Source organism: Pteropus alecto, unplaced genomic scaffold (genome assembly GCF_000325575.1).
Source record: "Pteropus alecto unplaced genomic scaffold, ASM32557v1 scaffold86, whole genome shotgun sequence".
In the NCBI taxonomy this organism is placed as follows: Eukaryota; Metazoa; Chordata; class Mammalia; order Chiroptera; family Pteropodidae; genus Pteropus; species Pteropus alecto.
In genome coordinates, this window is record NW_006442109.1 from 2,485,584 (window position 1) to 2,504,736 (window position 19,153).

Genomic DNA, 19,153 nt, shown 5'->3' on the forward strand with positions numbered 1-19,153 from the left:
CTGAGAAAACAAACACACCAACAGCACAGAAGAAGAAATAACTGTTTCAACATGAACTAAATATTTCCATAATTGTTCTACTGAGACTTCAAACTAGTTGAATGAATGAATAAGAGACATTTACTAGACTGACAGTATACTGAAAACAATTTGCTCACTTTATCTTTTAGTTATGCCACAAATCAATTACGGTGGGAAATAAAATAAATGCTATTATTAACTTGGTGGATCAAATCCTTGAAGTTTTAATATTCCATCATTATTTATACATCTCTAACAATAAGACCTGACCTTTTCCTTAAATGTGCCAAATCATTTTACAAAGTTTCTAAAGTCAGAGCTACAAAAACTCAAATCTGGCCAATACCCTATTATATAATATTCCTGGTTAGGTAGTTGTATTTAGGTCTTTTCCTGTACAGGTATTACAGAAAATAATTCATGAATATTTTTCAGTCTTTGAAAGACAAAAAGAACCAAAGAACCACCCACACTTTGATTTTATTAAAAAGTTGCAGGGGATTCCAAAGAGGAAACGCTCAAATCCTGAAAAATGTCTCTTCTAATTCCACAGTAAGACTAAAACTCCAAACGTAAGGTGCTTTGTGTCAAAACTTATGTAAAAAAAAAAAAACAAAAAAAAAACACTATCTGTTTTGGGACTCAGCACTTTTTACTAACTACATGTACAATTTTCAAAGGCTACTCCTGAAGTTAGTTTTACCTCCTCATGAAAAATGACTACTCTAAACAAAAACAGCCAGTCCTTGGAGAAAGCAATTTTGTGAGCATTGTACTGCTCTGGTGAGCTGGTGCAGGGAGAGCTGATGAGGGTCATGTGGCCTGGCTGCTCCAAACATCAAAACACTTGACAGAGCCCAGAGCAGCCTCCTCAGGCCATGTCTGCAGCAAAGGGAGGGGGGAACCAGGCATCTTGCAGCCTCCCAGAACTGTACAGGTAAAGAAGTGATAGTAGGCAAGGACATGCAACCCAGCGCAGATCAGCTCACTGCCTGCACTTCAAATTGAAAAGTCTGGAATCAAATAACATTTCTATGAGAATGATCCAGTCTTACAGGTTTCAGAACTCTTCTGCAAAGATAAATCTGTGTTTGAGTCACTAAATAAAGCACCTTAGCAACTTAAGTAAACTATTTAAGATCTTAAATCCAAATGGTCAGCTTCAAACTTGATCATACAATCTTATCTTTTAAATGACTGATGAAAATATTAAAGATCACCCACCTATGACTGTGACTAGCCATTTTTCATACACTAACTATACTGTTAAACACCCTAAAAAGAAGAAGCATGCATAAAACCATACATGCATCTAATCTTCTATGACAGAACCAAACCTAAAACATTCAGATCAGCAACATTTTGGAGGTGAAAAGGAACTAGGGTACCCAGAAGGAACAAACCCTGGTAGAGTCCACTGTCCTAGCCACAGACCAGGACCTAAGAGCCCACAAACTCTGGGTAGCTTAGGTTTTAATTTTTTTCCTCTACTTTAATCCAGAAACAAAGCCATGACTTGTTATGTAGACTAAAAAGCTTTTTTTCCTTCTTATTACCCACTCCTGATGCCTGAAAAGAATTTTCTCTAATTTCACATGAGAAAATCATCCTACTATGCATCTCCCAAGGAAAGAAAAGTTACTATGTGATTCTTACGTTAATGAGAAGCCATAAACCACTTTCTGAAAGAGGTTACAGACTCTCTCTTGGACTCCTCCCTGTAAACTTGATGCACTCACCTCTAGTGCAACAAGTAAATGAAAAAATTTCTGAACTAGGAGGGTGAAATTCACTTTGTTATGCTAACACCCAACCAAACCTTCCCAGCTGAAGTAAGACCAGACTCTATCCAGAAGGCAAGGAGGTGTGAAGCAGCTTTTCAAGGGAACACTGGAAAACAAATTAATTATACATTAGGGGCTTCTCCACAAGAGTCCTACAGGAAGTTGCCAAAAGCAAACTGCCAAGGTGTCCAGAAAAGGAATGATCTCAGAGGGCACACCAACAAGAGGAGGAGGAAGAGAAGACAGAGTCTGAATAGAGGAGGAGAAAAAGAGGAAAAGAAAGACATCCATTCAACTATAAAGTGAGACCATTGGCAGGAGGCCCATATAAACTTCTTGCTTTATATATCAATTAAGAACACCTGGCACTCAATAAATTACACCAGAGGATGTCACAATTACCAAGGTCATCAGGCTGAAGGAATCGATTGTTATTTTTACTTATATTTAAACAAAAGGCATCCCTCCAACTGAAGAGTCCTGGAGAATACCTCACATATGACAATCTCCAACTCTGCTTCCTCGAGCCAGTTCTCCTCAGCTGAAACCCTGATTTAATCTCATTTTCGACAGTCTGACGTATTAAGAGAAACCACCAGTTTAAAAGGTTAAAAATCTAATCTGGCAGTTAACAGTGATGCTTCTAAATTACATGCTCCACAGAAGCAAATATATTTATTCTGCTGCCACACTATCTAAATCCAGAGCTTCTGGGCATGACCAAAGAAGCTATGGACCACCCCGTCCCCAGGAGATACTGAAAAACCCAAATATAAAAAACCTAAATGCACCAATGGAACTCTTGACCGACAGACATGGCTTCTCTACAATCCGCTCTTACAGAGAGCTAAGTTACCTTTAACATAGAATTTTTACTTTTAAATTTTATTTATAGTTATAAAATGTTTGGAAGAGATTTTCTGAGAATTCCCCTGGGTCTCAGTTTTCTACCTTTTAAATTTACAGAGTGAGTTAATGATCGCTGATGTTCAGAAGGATCAACAAGGGAAGCCTAAGCCACCAAAGAGAGATTCAAGTAGGCTCCATATGTTGTATTTAGAAAAGCATTATCATGAACTTAAATTGTTTTTAAAATCCTCTACAGATCTTAAAAGTTCTCATCATGAGAAAAAAAAATTATAACTATATATGATGATGAATGGTAACTAGACTTACTGTGATTTCATAATATATACAAATATCAAATTTTTATGTTGTACACATGAACCTAATGTTATATCTCAGCTATATCTCAGTAAACGAAAAATCCTCTATAGAAATTTCTGCTTAATCATCGGTTAATCTAAAACTTCGATGGTCCATTAAAGTATGTCATACCTGAAACATTCTAGTTAACTAAAATCCTTACTATATAAAGCTGAAGTTGTTCACCACTTGGCTAAATTTTCTTAAGCAGAAAATGCAGCATATTATCTTTTTTTACAGTTACCTCTGCTCCAGAAGAGACAAGAGTCCCAGCTTTTGAAATATTTTCTCAGAAAAATAAAGGCTGTTTTCAACTTAATAAGTCATCATGTGTAGCTAATACATTTATAACAGAAAGCCAACAATTTCAGCCCTTGAAGAAATATCACTTTAGACCGATCTCCAGTAATAAATTGACTCATCAACCACCAACATTCCACCAAAATCTGGGCTACCGTCCCTGAACATTACTTCTCATTTTGAGATAGTATCTGCAATTTCTAGATTTTTTTTTTTTTTGTCCGAAAGGCAGGTGCTCATAATACACCAGAAAGAAAATCTACTGGACAAAAATAATAAGCCCAATACTCACCATAAGACAATCCCTTATTATAATCCAATCAAAACTAAACGAACAAATTCATTAAGCCACTACACAAAGCCATAATTCACAAAGCAAATGTACTGCAGCTTACTCCCAAAGATTTGTGCACACACTGAGAAGCAGACCATTTCCCTTCAACTTGCTGGCAGGCAATGAGGCAGCATACATGCTCAGAGAACCAAGGTTGTGTATGTTTTATACTTAGAATAAAGCTTTGAGGTTGCTGAGACACAAATAAGAACAAGGACCTTAACTCAGAATAATTTATACCACCACACTACTCTCCAAAGTGCACATCATTTTTTTTAATATCACTACATTTCTCTTTTTATTTGTTATAAATCCCACGAATAACCTCAATTTTAGACGTTTCATTATCTCTTATGGTCCCTTAAGAACTAGAGTGGTAATACAGAAAGGAGATGAATATTCATTGGAGAATTCTACAAACTGAAAGCAGGGTGGGAATCTAAGGGGGGGGATGGGGAAATGGGGAGAGAAGCAGAATAAAAAAAAAAATAGAGACAAAAGATGACTTATACTCCCCTGCTATACACGACTCTCTCCAACAAAAGAAAAAGTTTAATGACAAGATCTCTGGTTCTTCTTGATAATTATTTTAAAAGAAATGAAAAAATAAAGTCAAGCTGGTTTCCAGAGTACCCCAGTTGTCTTGCTTCAATATATAACAAGCTGTACTCAACATGGTCTGATGAAGGGAAAAAGTCAACAACAAATATGTCTGTAAGAACATGAAAAAAGAACACATCAAAACTGGCTAAACAGCAAATATCATATATACATTATAAGCACGAAGCTCTCTAAAAATCAAAAGAAAGAACCTGGAAAGGAGAAGATGCAGAGTGGAAAAGCACACCCACCCAGCCAGCACACAAACACTAAAGCCAGCCGTGATAAACATCAGGAAAAAAAATAATGGAAAGACTATTTATCTGTGACTTCAAAGTGGAAAGACAAGAAACCAGAGCAACTAATTTTGAATAAAAATAAAGATTTATCACTGTCAAAACATGTTTGGCCTTGTTGATTTTTCTAGGAAGATTTTTAATACTACACGCCAAGATCATTTAAGGCTGAAAGTCGAAATTACTGTCAGCTTCAGACCACACCCCTGTACTCATCCACTTTAACCCCTTCTCTTCCTTAAAGTTTAAAAGGAAAATTCAAAATTCACCACCATCTCATTTCAGGACCAAACAGTCTGTTGTCAATGAATGAGCATCCGTCACGTTTATGTGCTTACGAACTTCGCAATTTATCTTAGAATATGCAAATAGGACAATATCTTTAGGAAGCTAATTAAAGAAATATAAGTAACTAAATATCTATCAAAAGGTAATGATCCATTCTTTAAAATCGGAGCAGGGAGCAAAGAAAAGGGGTTCAGATGTCATCTATATTAGAATGCTTATATTTCCAGAGCAGCATTTCTTCATCCATGCCATAAATATCCTTGACCATCTACCAAGTACCTGGTCGAACGGGAGGTGCTGGGACCAAGTGCAGATGAGACTTGGGCCCTAGACTTTATGGAGTTCCTTAAGAGAGCTCATTAGAAATAACTACTCCAGGCAAGAGGAAAGAGGAGTCAGACAGGGCATAATACTGGAAGTGACATAATACTGGAGCGAAATCCTAGCAGGTGAGCAGGATGTAGCAGACAGAGGGTGCAAAAGCACAGATGAAGAAAAAATGAAGAAGAAAGTTCAACGAATGCAAAATAGGGGGCCAGGATGTAGGCCCCAGGGGCAAGAAAGCAAGTTATCTTGGGTTTGACTGGGTGATACATGTGTAGAATGTAGTGTCCTTCACGTGTCCTTTCCTCTAAGTACCTGAGAAACTTCTGCCCTGAGCACACATACTAATCTTTCAGAGATCTTTTAAAGATCTCAGTGGCTATAATAATCCTGTATTTCTCCTCCCATATATCCTCTTCAAACAGATAAGGACCTTAGAAATCACATGGCAAATTCCTGATGCTGCACCACCACCAACACCCCTCAATAAAGCAGAATTTGTGTTAAATAACCTATTAAAACATATCTGCTCTTATCAAGAAAAAAATACCTTTGGCTTACTTAAAATGTTTTTCTAGCATTCACCAAATTCTTAAAATGAAGGTCAGTTTGCTATAATACTTTAAAAAGCGAACATATACTATGCATAAAATGAAGTATAGAAAACATTTTTGTACATGGACAATAACTAAAAGTGAATGTGCAAAAAAAGGAAAATAAGATTAGCATTGTGGCTAACTTTTCTTCTTTCTTCCAAAATTTTCATTAACATTCTTTATATATCATCTTTTTAGCATACAGCTTTTTAACTTAATTCCATATTAGCTGAATATAAATGGTTTGCTTTAAAAAAATTTCCATTTACAAACTTATCAGTGGAGGAAAGATAAATGATGAGTGTTAATGACTAGTGCTAACATCTAAATTTCACAAGAATCTATGACATGTAACTTAAAACCGGCTTAACCCTAGGAGAAACGGCAGTGAAATTACACAAGCAAAATTGAAGAGTCTGTGATTTATGGTAACTAACATGATGAGTATTTAAGTAGATAAAAAAAGAAAAAATTTAGATCAGAGAAAAATTTACTTCAACTGAGCTTAAAGGGACCGAGAGAGTCTCTCTCCTGAGGGAGTAAAGTGCTATTGTCTGAATTTGATCTGAATGGAGGTTAACAGGAAGAAAAGGGCAGGCATCCTCTGACCCTTGCGGTGGGCCAGAAAGAGAGGAACATAAAGGGAAGTGTGAGCAGGCAAAGCATCAATCCGGGAGGAGGGGACAGTCCCTGCAGGGCATTCCTCTATACCATTGTTTACCCCATCCCGCCTGGGGAAATCGACAGCGTTTCTATTGTTATAATCATAACTTCAGAACCTAATGCCAAACACCAAGAGTTACACCCTTCAGATTGTTACCAAGTTATTACTGACAATAATGTGAGAATTTATGGGTTTTGAGAATTAGAATATGCATAAATTTTAGAACCTGGATTAAAATTCCTTTACTAACTGCGCAGGCTCATAGGAGTCATTCAAATCTCCCGGCATCTCAGCTTCCCCATCGCTGTAATGGAGATGACAGACGTCATGTCTCTGGGGCCTGTTGAAATCGAGCACCTGGCACATGACAGGGAGTTTGGGCCTCCTTGTAGGCCTCTCACACCATAACAGTACTCCAAGTCCTTAGTGCCTCCTATAGTCAGTAAACTGTCCAGGAGCCAGAAGAACGAAGTAAGGGGAAAGGCCCTCTGCTCATTCCTCCTCCCTATCAACAAAAGGAGAAGCAACTCTACACAGCTGCTCCTGAATTACAAGGGTGCCTTCTAGGATAGTCCCCTCAGAGCTAAAGAGCCTGCAGGCTTGCCACCATGACTAAAGTGTACTCGGCACAACTGAGGAGCAGTCTGATTTCTTATCCAACACAGGGTCTGTATGCTTAATTACCTGGAACACAATTTCCAATTAATAAACCCAAAACATGAGCTCTCACAGTCATGGGAGGAGTGGGAAGTAGGAAGATGGGCAGATAAATTATTAAGGTGATGAAAATTTCTGTCTTTTCTCTCCCACCTGGGGAAAAAGTGAGTTGTGTTTTTGTTTTAATATTTAAAACAATAGTACATGCGTAGACAACCATTATAAGGCAATAATTCAATTGAAGGGCATTCTAGTGTGTGTAAACCACTCAAGTTTCACCCTTGTGTAGTTTATTACATTATCAGAACTTCCTGATTGAATTACTTCCCTGCAGCATTTCCGAGTCTGTTTTTTCTCCATATAACATCTAATATTGCTTATCAAGATACTATATTTGTCCTTTGGTATTTTGCCATCTGATATCTTAGGATGCCTGTTTATTAAGAATGTTTTTTCAGAAACTCCAGGTCATATGCACCTCACCACATCTGCAACTGAATAGCCTTAACTGCCTCCACAGGAAGGTTGAAACTGTACAGCAGAAAGCTACATCGGCTTCCAGAAGGGTCTAAATCAACAGTTCCATCCAAGCCTTAAAGTTGGCATCTGGTCTAAATTAACACTCAGAATAAACAAATAAAAGGCCCTTCTTTTTCCTGGCCTGTGCTTTTTGGATTAGCCGAACTAGTGCCACTGCTGGAACAAGCTGTATTAAGTACTGTTAGTGAGGAGATGAAGAGAGGCTGTAAAGGTTTTTTCCCTTAATCAATACTAACAGGAAGATCAAGAGACAGGAAAAGGAAAAAATCAACATGCAATGACATTAGTATCCAGGCACAGACAGACCCCTACGTGACAGGACAAATGCTTGAAGCCCCTTTTCCAAGCTACAAACAAAATACAAATGCTAGCCTAAATTATCACAAACAATGGAAAACAAAACAAACAAACAAAAAAAGATTTCAGAGGTGCATGCCACAACTGATGAGATTAGAAAGCTGTTCTCGAGGAAAAAATAACTCAATGTATCAGCTTCAGAAAAATAAACTTTGAATTATTTTGAGTTATAGAATATAACCCAAATAATCCTTGATGCATTAACTGTAATATATTCAGGTAAATAAGAAGGCAGATATCAAGATAATTCATGTTTTTACTCCCTAGAATTCACATATTTAATTTTTTGAAAATACACCAGGAATACAATACGAAAGTAGGCAAAGTATACATGTAGGCAATTTCCCCCCAAAAAAGTTCATATAAGATGTAAACATTAGAAAAACAGTTACCCTTACTGATAACTTCATCAAATGAGTGAAGGTTTGTGTCACCGTGTTTAATGAGAATACTCAGTATGGAAAAGGTTTGGTTAAAAAATAAATAAGGTGCAAAACTGTACACATACAGTAGAGGCAAGATTTACAAACAAGGGTACTGGAGTCAGAGAGGCCTGGGTTTGAATCAGAGCTCTGTCACATAACAGTCCAGAGATCTGGACAAGTTTCTCAACCACTGTGCACAGCTTCAGTTCTTCATCCATAAAACGATGAGTGGTGGTGCCCACCTCCCTTGGTCAGAACTTACAGAGGCCATGCATGAGCAGCACTTTGCACAGGACCTGGCTAAGAGTAAGCACGCAATACAGGGTATTGAGACATTGTCTCTGTGTACCTCCCCAATGAAAGAAAGAACCCCGTCACTTAAATAGCAACAGCTTAGCCAGAATTCTCTCATTCTTGCAGGGAAAAAAAATGAGAGAGAGAGAGAGAGAGAGAGAGAGAGGAGAGAGAAAGAGAGAGAGAGAGAGAGAGAGAGAGAGAGAGGAGAGAGAGAGAGAGAGAGAAAGCTCAGATCCTGATGCTCCCTCTTTAATTATGATTTTAAACTGCAGACTTCTGGCCATGAACCTCCACTTCAATTCAAAAGAATCAGAGAACCCTGAAGATGAGGCAGAGGCTGAGACGGGAGCAACTAGCAAGCAAGACCAACAAAGAGGACAGTGATGAGAGACCTCGCAACTACTGCAAACATCACAAGAATATAAACCTGCTCTGCTCTCCCAGCAACAGGACCAATACCTCACCAGAGGGGCTATTCTATGGGCAATACCAGTCCTACCTGTCCCTGAACTTCAGCTGCTGGCACAGCTGACCCAGACACAGCCAAGACCCTGGGATGCAATAACAGCCTGGAGGAAGAGCACTCAGTTATTCCTCCCCAAGGATGATTCACGGATGGTTTGCACAAAGCCTCCTCTGGGGCTGGGAAGGGAGGGTCATGGGGGCTGCAGGTCCTCTCCATCTGCGAATGCACATGAGACATCATCGCTTGGGTATTCAAGGAAAGCAAGGCTCCAGGGACCGTTGGCTGAGTGCGTAAAGGTTCTTTGATCCCTGATTGCTCTGCTGGGTGGGGTGCAACCCAAAAACATTCACCGGGTTCAAGCATAAGTTTCCAAAACACTGAGTGAAAATGTGATGGCTTAATCCCACCATCACCATCTCCCAGGGAAGGGCTAGAACGGGCATGAGCCACTGTCCCACAGCAAAGGAAAGCAGACAAAGGTAAGGGAAAATGAATGACAAAAGAGAAAATGCAGGCCCCTTTGGAGATTTCAAATAAGTCTGGACCTGAGGATTAGTTAACTCACAAACTCAGAAAGCTGAAACTGTGCCTGCTGCCTGCATATGGAATAACCAATAAAAATGAGCTTTTCATCCTGTCATTTCACCACCCAACTGTAGTGTTAAAACATTCTTCTGGTCCATTCATTGACCTGTACCTGCAAGATGCTAGTACAGATAACCTCCCTTACTCAAATCTCTGTTCTATTATTTCATGCCGGGTGGCCTTTAAAGGCCTGAAAATGTGTCACGTATTCGCTATCCCAGGTTAAATCTGCTTATGTTCAAGTCTACCAGAAGCATGGTTCTCAGCTAAGCTAAGCCATTCTTCAAGTGTCACACTTTCAAATGAACGTTAGGAGATAATATTAATTATGGAGATTAACAAAAGACTCATACATGACTCTTCGACGATACAGTTATGTTACAAGTGCTTTTGTTAACTAAGACCTGCAGACCATATAGCACTCAATGTCTGGAATGTCTCACCTAAAAGGCTAAAATTATGCTTATTAAAATAATCAGCCTGAAGGAAACAAAAAACGACAACTCAGTGAAGTATTTTGTATTAGTCTGTCAGCTCTGACAACTGAACCACAATCAAATGTATTGCTGTGGTGTCTGAGTTGTCTGTGTAACAAATCACCCCAAACATAGTGGCTTAAGACAACTGGCACTCACAACTCTTTAATTTGGACAGACCTAGATGGAAACGGCTCATCTCTGCTCCATGTGGTACAGACTGGGGCAGCCTGATGAGCCGAGGATCCAAGATGGCGGGACTGACTGAGGGCTGCCAGGGGCTCCTCTCCTTGTGTAAACTCTCACCCACCAGAACCACCTTCCCCAGCATAGTCAGATGTCTTTCTACGGCAACAGCCTTCTAAGAGGGTGTTATGACCTGAATTTATAATGTTGAAGTCTTAACCCTCAGTACACCTCAGAATGTGACTGTATTTAAAGGCAGGGTCTTTAAGAAGTAATTAAGGTTAAATTAGGTCCTACTGGTGGGCCCGAATCCAACAAGACTAATAAGAAAAGGCAGGGTTACCAGGGATGGGCACACACAGAGACAAGGCCATGAGATAACAGAGTGAGACAGCCATCTGCAACTCAAGCAGAGAGGCCTCAGAAGAAACCAAACTTGCTAAACACTTGATCTTGGACTTTAAGCATCCAGAACTCTGAGAAAATAAATTTCTGTTGTTTAAGCTGCCCGGTCTGTCGTATTTTGTTATGGCAGCTCTAACAAACTAATACAGAGCACAAAAACAATCTACAACACCCCTTAAGGGAACGTATAAAAGTCACAAAGCTTCACTTCTATCACAGAGACTGGTCAAAGTAAATCACAAAACTAGCTAAGGTTCAGCAAAAGGGGATTCACCTCCTGATGAGAGGTCCAGCAAGCACATACAGGGAACTATGGTTGGCCAACTACTGCTGGCCATATTTAAAGACAACTGGGGAAGAACATGAGATGAAGTCAAAACCCTGAGTTCTCCTATCTGATCTCCAACTGGCTGCAAGACCAACTGGGAAAGATGGGTAACGCCCACCTCAATAATATGGCTTTTAGGTAAAATCCTTTCATTAGACAGTTTAAAGGGTCAAAAGACTGAAAGCTTATTAAGTGAAAATATTTCGAATATGTGAAAGACTATTTTAAGAAGCATAAACTACTGACAAACAGTGCAATTATCTGTATAGTACTGTAACTCTCCCGCATACCTTACAGATAGTTATCGAGGAAAAACACACATTCCATTCTGAATTCTACCCAAGAATGGTAATAGCAAAAGCACCTAAACTATAATGTAATTTCATGTTCTACAGCAAGGATCCAGTCTGCCTAGTTTTCTGGGATCTGGTACGAAGTGTACTCCTTTGTGTCTATAATCCTTGTGCAGAAAGGACCTTTCCTCAAGGTAATCAATCAGTCAAGTGCTCCAGAAAACCCTAATTGCTCACCCATCACAAGTTTCATGTTCCATAACTGTGCAGCAGGAAGCACTAGAAGGCCAGGTACTCTCGGGAAAGGAGGAGGGACCTCTGAGCCTCCTAGGAGGCACTTGGTAATAGTAAACAACAGTATAATAGCAACAGCCTAGAAGCCAAACACGCCACTGACTGCTTTGGTTGCATTCTGTTAAACCAGCATTAATTAGAATGGAAGTACAAAGCTTGAAACAATGATTCCTATCTTGAAAACAGATTCTGCATGAGCAGAAAAGCAGGGAACAAACAGAGTTAAGTGTTTGAGAGTGAGAAGCATTATTATGGATGGCTGGAAATAAAACCTCAATAGAGAATGACTTGCAATAGTCTTAAAACCTGCTACTGAAAATATCCCTGATGCATATTTATTAGGTTTGTCATCCAAGAGGCTTGTATTCCATAGTATTTCCAGCCATCATTAACAGGCACTAATGACCACAGCCTTTCAACGCCACCATGGCGCACTGCAATGCAGCTCAGAGCAGCTGGTGGAATTGGAACAGATGGCCTGCTTCCCTTCAAGGCAGAACTTTCTGCAGGTGACAAAATGACTGTTAGGTGACTGACAAAAAGAAAAACAAACAAAGGTTGAAACTGAAGTATCTGATGTCAATAAAGTAAGCGTTAGTATTACAGGGAGCCTTTAACTTGGGCCCTCAAGGTTAGGAGGATTGTTTAGAAAGCTGCAGCTGTGCTATAGAATTGGCGTTCCTTTCAAATCAAGAAACGTTTCCTGAGCCCCAGACACCCCCCAGTGCAGAGTGGGGCACTGGAGTGCGCCACAGAAAGCCATTCCTTCAGGACACTCGGTGAGTACCTACCATGTACCTGAAGAGGTGTACCCAGCACTCTAAAGGGTGGAAGTCAGGGTCCCTACACTCAAGAGGCAAACTTCAAAGAAATGCCCACAGTTTCAATGAACTCTAGTGGAATTCAATTACGACTCCAGGCACGTGAGGAGCAGCACGGCGGACTGAACCCTGTTTGTGTCTAGGAATGTTAAATATACGTCCTTATATCTGTTTACAATTCTATTTTCCCTTTGGTAAACTGCGTGTATACTTTGCCTCCTTAACTAATGGAGTACTTGGAGTCCTCTGGCTGGAAGAGTGGAACCTATGCGGGGTGGCTTAAACAGAAAAAAAAAGTAAATAAAAATTGGAAAAGGTGGTGCTCTCAGAAGACACAGGAATATTTTCTCGGAAAAGCTTTTCCTTATTATTCTGTCCACAAGAGCATCCCACTACCTGATCCCTAGCACTTCAGCCAGCCAGTCCCCCACTCCTGCCCATCCAACCTGTTTTCCATCTTATTCTGCTTTATTTTCCTTACTGCTCTAAGATTAAATGTTTTATCTACCTGTACCCTAACTCATCTGTCACCATCCACATGGGCAGGGTCACAGTCTATCTCAGTCGCTGCTATATGTGGTCCAGTGCCTAGGACAGTGCTGGTCCTCAGTCAGTACCTCTGATCATTGAATGAACAAATGCCTGATCACAAAGAACTCTGGGCAAGGGATACAACAAGTTCTCGCAAGGGACAGGAACCAGAAACTAGAACCAGGACAGATGCCTGGCGGCTCACACTGTTCCCTCTTTGCCCATCTCCCAGGCTCCGGTCTCAGCTTCTCCCTCCACTTTCCGCTGCATCTGTCTTTGCTTTCTCTACTCCCGTTTCAGAGCTGAAAACTCTGCTAGTCTCCCATTCCCTTAGGATAAGGCTCAAAATCCTTCCAATAACTTTTAAGCCCTTCATGACCTGTCCCCCCAACCTCATCTCACGTTATTTCATTCAACCTTATGGGGCTTTTCTCTGTTCCTCCAACGAGCACTCAGAGAACTGAGTCACAGGAAACAGTGTCTCCTCTGGGTCACAGGAAACAGTGTCTCCTCTGGGTCACAGGAAACAGTGTCTCCTGCCCTCTCACCTCCACAGGCCATCCTCTTCTCATCCTGGCACAAAAGGTACAATGACCCTACTGATGTGTCCCCATCACAGCTTATGATCTAAATTGCTTCCTATCTCCCTGTAGTCTCCACAGACAAGGACAAATCCTGTCTTGCTCGCCCTGCATCCATTAGTGATGAGCACGGCATCTGACTTGTAGTAGATGCTCAGTTGTTTGCTGAAGAAATAAATGAACTGTATATCAGCAACAGCTGTTCACCAAGGAGCTGTGACAAGAATAAGATGGCAATTCACAAGGGCAAGGGATGTGTCTGCCTTGTCTAGTTGTATCCCTCATGCCTGGAAGAGTAGATATCCAATGAATATTTGTTGAATGAATAAATTCTTGGCTTGCCTGATATAACTCCACCCCTTTCTCTCCCACTTGAGAAAATATATCAAAATGCAAGTGGGTAAAAAATGACATTATTAAAGGGACATCTGAGTCATTTGCAAGATCCACACTTGTTATAAATTACTGGTGAAGTACCTCAAAACAGATCATCACATGTGAGGTGGCTGAGACAGAGGTTGAGAATAGCAGCTTTAGACAAAACTAAGAAATATGAAGCACTTTCTGCTCTCATTAGTTTACTTTCCAAAACACGAAGGTGACAATAAATCTAATAAAAACTAATAAAAGAATCATTCTTACTCTCACCTTTATTTTTATAAAAGATATTCTGCACACCCCAGGAGAAATCTTTAATTAAATTGAAAGACGCTAAAAATACCTTTTCAGTTATTTTTCTCCCATACCAATGAAGTCCACCAAGTTGCTGTGGTCTCCATGCAAAAGCCAACCTACAGCCCACAGTTACTTCAGGCAGGCCACTGCCAAGTCCTGTATAGCGGATACAAACCACTGTCACAATGTAACAATATTAGTCTCCCTCAAACATAGCAACTGGTATGTATTTGGTTTTTTGGTTTTTTCTGTGTACGTGTTTTATCTTCTGCATAAAACATGTTTAGTAAAGTTGCTGGGACCTAAATCAACCTGGTTTTATTTTTGTTTATATAAAACATCCCCAAATACTTATCACATGATGAAATACAACCAAAAATGAAAAGTCCTAATGAAGGTTTCAGTCTTGTTGTGTTAAAGAGAGAAACAAACAAATCTGAGAAATCCAGACAAGAAACCACACAGACAGCCACATACCCCAAACAAGGCTAAAGTTAGTAAAGGAATATATAGCAACCCAAAGCCAGTACATCGTGACCCTTAATAGCCTACAGAATTAGACACTCCATCCACACCACAGATCTGAGCTCTTCAGATCACCCCACATGCCAAGTGATGCTGAGTGACAGTAAAGATTTTGTTTTATACATAGAAAAAAAAGTTCAAAGGCCTTTAAGTCTATAAAGGATACTACCTAGTGTTTGATGTCTTTGGGCCCAAATTAGAGAGGAAGATGAGAAAAGAAAAAGTGTTAGGGTATATTTTAAGGTTTCTTATTACAACCAAGGGGAGGCGTAGCCGAGGCAAAGTGCCAAGATTAAAACAAAAACATATAGAAATCAGGAGCTGCTTGTTTAAAAAAGTAAAGACCATAAACTCTTCAAGCAACAATCTTCTGTCTTTTCTGATAGAATGCTGTACCACCCAAAGGAAAAAAGGCAGGTACTCCCTTACCTTTAGCCTTTTGTAGACCTTGGTCAGTTTCCACCAAAATACTTGATTTTCAGTCATATTTATAAGCCTTCATTTGTAGAGATTTTTAACTCTTTTTTTGTGTGTGTGTTAAGCAGCCCTTTGGCAGTCTGAGCTTACTGAACTCTTCTAAGAAAAACATTTTTAAGTGCATAAAATAAAAAAACAAAGGATTACAAGGGAAATCAATTATATTTAGTTATCAAGATAGTTTTAAATTGTGATACAATAGTATATGTACTTCTATATTAATGCATTAAATAACAAATCTAGCAGCAACTCTGATTGTTGCCTATACACGTAATTGAATGAAATGCTAAATTTCAGTTTGAATATAGTAAAAACAGAGATGAAATTTTTTTCCTCATCTGAGTTCAAGGACTCCCTGGACAGCATCTGTGGACACTAGGTTAAAAACTTTTAGTTAAAAGAGACAAAAAAAGTATATTTTGGGAAGCACCAAATGAAAAATAAAGCCTTGCAAAGTGCATTATCATTATTGCTAAAGAAACAGAGATAGAATGAAGGACTAAGCCAAAATCACAAAGCCAGTCTTACAAAAAAGCAAGAATTCTATCCAGGCCTCCTGAGTGTATTTTCATGCTCTCCCCACTACACTGAACTGCCTCTCAAATCCTGACACACTTCCCCAACCTCAACAGTTTAGCCATGTTTAAAATAAATAGCAAAAAAGACCTGACAAACCAATTAGTTTCTCTATCTTCAATTACATAATAGGCACAACAAAGAGTTCTGGCTATGATACATACATTCGCCAGTTGGAATCATGAAATAATTAAATTCCACCTAACCTGCCAAGAAAATGATGACCCTACTAAAATCCTAACTGGAAATTCCCTTAATATTGTGCAACACATGAAAAGATGCAGAAGTACTCGTATATGCATATAGACATATACATATATAGCTCTTCCCATATATGCGTACATGTAGAGACATAGATATATACATAAATATATACACTTATGTAGTTAGTTCCTCACTCTGCTCTCCAGGATTTTTCAGTAACATTTTACTATGAAATTTAGAAGAGAGCAAAAAGGACAGTCACACAACAATTTTTTTTCTAAAGCATTGTATTTTCTAAGGCCATGCCACCCTGAACATGCTCGATCTCGTCTGATCTCGGAAGCTAAGCAGGGTCGGCCCTGGTTAGTACTTGGATGGGAGACCACCTAGGAAGACCTGGTGCTGTAGGCATTTTAAAAAAAAACAAAACAAAAAAACATTGTATTCTGTAAGGAAAAGCTTCTATCAATAGCGAGTATTTTTAGACCTCAAGATTAATTTTATCAATAAGAAAACCTTACTAGGAATACTCTGTTAACCAATATTTATGTCCTAGATGACCAGACATGCAAAGTTGGTATTTTTATTTGATTGTTATTGTTGCTTTAAGAGGGCGGGAACTGTCTCAAGTCCTAAAGGTGGGATATGAATTAGTAAGGGTTTCTTTAAAGTCTACCTACCTTCTATTTCCCCAGCATTCTTCAATGTGTTCAATATTGCTAGAAAGTCAAAAACCTACTGTCAAAAAAAAAAGGAAAAAAGGAAAAAAGGAAAGAAAAAGGCCACAATTCTTCTAAAGGATTCAAAAACCAGACTAGCATCTTCTTAACAGTCTGGTCTCAACTTAAATTTCACCTCCTCAGAGACCTGCCCTGACCTCCTAACTAAAGAAAGCAATACCTGCCTAGAACAGACATTCCCTAAGTTAACCCACTTCTGTTGAAGACTTGGCAACATCTGAAATTCTCATTTATTATTCATTTGTTTACATATTTCTTTCTGTTTATGCTTGCCACTCCACACTGTAATGAAAGCTCCTTGTTCACTGCTGGATTCTCAATGCCTACACAGTGCAGGCACACAGTAGGTACACACATAACTGCTGAGGGTCTAGCCTAAAATATTAAGTGCCAACTATGTCTTACTCAGGGTCTCCTGAAAAAGCATCAGTTAAAGACAGAGCCCATGCAATTGACAACGAATTTCTATAGCCTACTTTAGATTAAGCCTACAATACTAAGACAATCCAGGGTATAAATCTTTTTCAGGGCTTTGAAATACCCTGCACTTTCAGCCTATGAACACAAAACCTCTCCAGGCCCACTCACACATTGCTTTTCTGAAGCATCTCAATAATGATTTCCTCAAAAGGAAATAATGAAATAAAGTTCCAGCATAAGTTAATCTTTCCTGTCAGGTTCACAATATTAAACATACTTTGAAGCCAGCCACACAAACAAAACTAAACTCCACAAAATTAGGTTGGATGAGGTTACATAAGACAAGCTAAACTCTGGCTTTTTTCCTGTCATCCTTCCCTCCTTCCAGTGAACCTTGGCATCTGTCTTTCAATTGCAATTAGATGCAGGTGAGAAAAATACCTGCACACAGCTTCAGAATAGGTAATGAGATTCCTAATAATATTCTACTTAATATTGTAGTAACTAAGTGAGGAAGACTGGACAACTTTGAGCTATAGTGTGCCTGGAAGCTTCTCTTAAAAATTCTCTCAAATTATTTTTAAGTCGGCACCTATTTCAAGGTGGTATTATCAAAAGACGTTTTTCAGAGTTCTCTGACTTTTTCCACGCCCATGACTCCTCATGCGTGTGCTAAGCCTACTTTATCAGCACCCGTCATACTCTGAATACAGGTCTTTCAACAGAGAAGGACAAAAGCGAGGATTCCCAAGAATGACACATCTAAAGGAAAAATTAATCCTTTCTCCTCCAAAACTAAACCCGAGTTGCTCCTTCTCCCAGGTTTCCTGCACCTTCCTCTTGCCCATTCCGCTCCCCTTTCACTGCCCATTTCACTCTGGTTTAATCTGGCGAAGCCTCTCTCCCAGTTTATTAAGGGTAAACAATAGAAATGTCACAAGAAACTCAGGAAGTAGATGAAGTCTCTAATTGCTGTCGTTTAACGATTGTAGATAATTACTATCTTCAAATGTGGTTTTCACCAGCGGAGAGGGATCCGAGGCGGGTGAGGCTGGCGAGCTCCCCGCTGCTGGGCGGACCTCTGCGAGGCCGCGGCCCGGGGTGGAGGGACAGAGGGGATGCGGCCCCGAGCCGCCGCGTCCCTGCCCCCTCCAGGACTTTGCTGGAGAGGAAAGCCGAGGGCCGGCCCGCCCGCCCGGGTCACAGACAGTTCACTGCCCGCGGGCTGCGGCTGCCGGCCGCAGTCACCATAACAATATGCAAAGCGCTGCCCGCGGACGCCCGCCGCGCAGAGCCCACTGCATCCGACTCCAAGTTCCAGGGCCCGGGGCCCACAGCAAGCGAGGACACAGGGCTCCCGGGGGCCGGGCCTCGCGGGCCTCTCAGGTTCTCCCAGCAGGGGGTCTCCTCCAACCCTGCGAGATGCCTGCGACGGGGGCGCCCCAGCCCCGGCCGCCGCCGACCCTCCCCAGTCCCGGGCGCGAGGGGAAGTCGAGCTCCTGCCCCCGCGGTACTGCCAAGGGCTCCGTCCCCGAGCACTGTGCTCTGCGGGGCACGGGGTAGCTCCAGTGCCCGATGCCGCCTCTCTGGGGCCGTCCGTTCTCCGTGCGGTTAGCGCATCCCGGAGCCCGCCTCAGCGCCCCGCGGGTGCGGATGGGGGGCATCCCGCCCCCGCGATCGCCGTACCAGCCTTCTGAGCCGCTCCCGCCGCCCCCAGCGTCCCGGCAGTCTCCGGAGAGCGCCCGAGCCACCCCACTGGCCCCTCTCCGGGATGCGAGCGCGCGGCGGCCACCCAGCCCAGAGCGCTCGCCGCCCGCCCCCAAGCTCCCCGAGGTCGGGGGTGCCCGGACTCACCCCAATACCACCAGCTCTCCGTATTTC

At 40.9% G+C, this 19,153-nt stretch overlaps 1 protein-coding gene and 1 pseudogene across 1 annotated transcript in view; one reads left to right on the top strand and one right to left on the bottom strand.

Moving 5' to 3' along the window:
• Window positions 1-19,153, bottom strand: part of PELI2 (pellino E3 ubiquitin protein ligase family member 2) — a 161,019-nt gene that overhangs the window by 140,801 nt on the left and 1,065 nt on the right. The gene's annotated exons all lie outside the window — the stretch shown is intronic.
• On the top strand, window positions 16,405-16,523 carry LOC112469633 (annotated as a pseudogene).